The sequence below is a fragment of the Cyprinodon variegatus genome, unplaced genomic scaffold (assembly GCF_000732505.1).
Source record: "Cyprinodon variegatus isolate N-32 unplaced genomic scaffold, C_variegatus-1.0 Scaffold616, whole genome shotgun sequence".
NCBI lineage: Eukaryota > Metazoa > Chordata > Actinopteri > Cyprinodontiformes > Cyprinodontidae > Cyprinodon > Cyprinodon variegatus.
The window spans coordinates 351,091-354,081 of record NW_015151069.1 but is presented as its reverse complement, the minus strand read 5'-3'; positions in this window follow the sequence as shown (position 1 = coordinate 354,081).

Here is a 2,991-nt window from a genome sequence, read left to right as displayed (position 1 = left end):
ATCTGCGGCAACTGTGTGATGCCATCATGTCAATATGGACCAAACTCCCTGAGGAATGCTTCCAGCACCTTGTTGAATCTATGCCACGAAGAATTCAGGCAGTTCTGAAGGCAAAAGGGGGTCCAACCCGTTACTAGCATGGGGTACCTAATAAAGTGGCCGGTGAGTGTATAACTACATATTTTAGAGAAAATTTCTCTTTTCTGATTGTTGTAGTATCATTCCTAAACTCACTTGAAAATTACAAAGGAAAGAAGGATTTACGGTACATCAAGAAATGTGGTTCCTACACTGCATGTCTTTTTAATTTAGGGTACTTGAACTCAGTTTTTGGTTGGGGCATATTTTGCATAAATTACTGCATCGGTGCAGTGTTGCCTTAAAATCATCAGTCTTGCTGAAGTGTTCAGAAAGCCCAAGTGGAGTGGAAAACCCATTGCAGCTCTGATAAAAGGCAACAGAAACAACCATTTGCTCTCTTTCAACAGTTAATCACTGCTCCAGAGACACCCTATCCCAGCTTAAGTGCTGTGTTTGGGAACATGTGGTAAACCCAGTAGTGCCGCATCCTTGCAAATTAGAGCTACCCATCTACCACCTCCTTGACATTCCCTCGAAGAATAAGTTTGTTTAAGATTGGAGTCTGCATAAAAGGATCATCTACAGATTTCTTTATTGCATGCTGTGTGTGTCAGGGTTTGGTTGAGGTTTGAGGACCCAAATGCCGAGGCAGGGAGGCAGAGGTGAGTTTTTTTTTTTGCAGATTTAATGAAAGGTTCACAAACACCTGAGGCACGAATCCAAAAATCCAACATGAAAAAAGTAAAACAAACCAGAACCATGGAGACATCAGGGGAGACCAATCACAGTGAGGTAAGATGAAGTAAGACGAGGTATGACGAGGAACTAGCACTAAGTAACTGCACAAGGCCGTATTTATGGGAGACTGAACAAAGAGAGGACTAACGAGGTGATTGGGAGCAGGTGTGAAGAGTGGAGTCTGGAAAGGAGCTAGGGAAAAGGAGACCAACACAAGAGGGCAACAAATAAAAACCTTAGAACTGAAATATAACCAGACAACAAAACAAAATAAGAATTAAACTAATAAAACTAGAACACATGGAGCAAATTAAAACTGAATACTCAACAGAAAACATAACAGAACCAAGACTGTGACAGTATGAAGGGTTTCCAATCAAAGCCGCCATCTCTGTTCCAGAGAAAGCAGAGAACATAAGGATTTTCCATTTCTTCTCCCCTTTTGAATTTCGACTAAACAACATAGAAGAACGTTGTTTGGCAGACGACCGTCCTAAACTGTCTTTTCTTTGCCCCTTGAATTAAAGCTGCATGCAAGCTGAGCCATGAGCCACCGTCAATTTCAGTTCAATTCAGTTAATTTATATAACACCAATTCACAACACATGGCATCTCAAGGCACTATACTGAGACAATTCAACCAGAACATACAGTCTAATAATTTAATGTAGAGAACCATCGGCGTCGCTAGACCCCATTTACTAGAGCACATGCCCCAGTATAAATGAGCTGTGACCCAGTATAAATCTCATGAATATTTGCAACAGTAATACATTTTTTATTGCATCAATTAAGATAATTCCAACGGGAGGAGACGTATATTTCTACTCCAAATTGAGGATGTAATAGCGCCCCCACGTCCGCGCTTTCACTGCGTTGAACTGCAGGTAAACTGATGCGCAGTGGTGTCAAAAGTAAATACATTTGTTACTTAAGTAGAAGTATAGATACTGCAGTTTAAAAACACTGTGGTAAAAGTTGAAGTATCAACTTGACCTCTTTACTCAAGTAAAAGTGAAAAAGTATGTGCTCCAAAAACTACTTGAAGTATAAAAGTATATAGTAACCTTTAAGAAAAACAGCCAGATGAATATGAATTGAAAGCTCAATTTTAGAATGAGGGAGGTCTTGTTGGTCTCCGTCTCCCGATACGCTCTGGCCTGTGTCCGACCTTTCAGACATTTCAACATTTTTTTCTGAATCCTACAGTACATTAACGCATGGCATAGACAATTCACGTTTGCAGTTTGAAGAACACCTGCTTGCTTCTGATGATTTCCTTTAACTAACCAATGAGTGTTTGCGTTATATGACTCATCCAATCACACTAGTTTTCACTAGATGTGGATGGAGCCAATGATCTGCATTGGATTGCGCACATGACGTGAAATAAATATTTATAAACATTAAACCAGTGGTAACCAATTACAAATCAGCGGGATCCAAATAAAGAAAATCATCAACCAGTAAAGGTCCGGAGACATTGTTAATGATCTTTTACTTTAAACAGAATTGAACACTGAAATAAAATTAGGTATTTAAGCATACATGTTATACATTCAATTTTGAAAAAATAAAATAATATACAAATTGCCGAAAATTGCATCCCTTGCTTTCTCAGAGGAGTTGACACTTGTATGACTATATTCCTGTATATCCATCAGTAGTCAAAGGACAAGGGTCAGCAAATGCAAATTCTGCCTGTAAAACAATGATCCGAAGCCTCATTTGGAGCTTTTAAACAGGCTTTTGAAAAACTTTGATAATTTGCTGCTGTAATATTATAGATATTTTAGAATAAAAAGATAGCAGATGTGATTAATCAAAAAATAACAGAAATACAATTATAGAGCATTTAGTATTGTAAGAAAACCCACACTGTTTCTGAATAAATATATTACTGCTACGTTCTGTTCCGTTTATGCCTCTATGTAGGTGTCAAATGTCCCATGCTCCTTAATGCACCATAGCTATCTGACTCTCGTGAATGCATCAGACTGGTCTGTGAACGCTGTGCTGTGTAGATGTGCGTTTGATTTTCCGCTTAAGACATAGCTTTGCCGTTTGAAAACTCACGTCGGCTATCACTGTTTATTGTTGTGTGTGAATAACAAGAGACTAAAACAAATAAATCAGCCGTATCTCGGACTTAATCTTTGGATTTAATGTTGT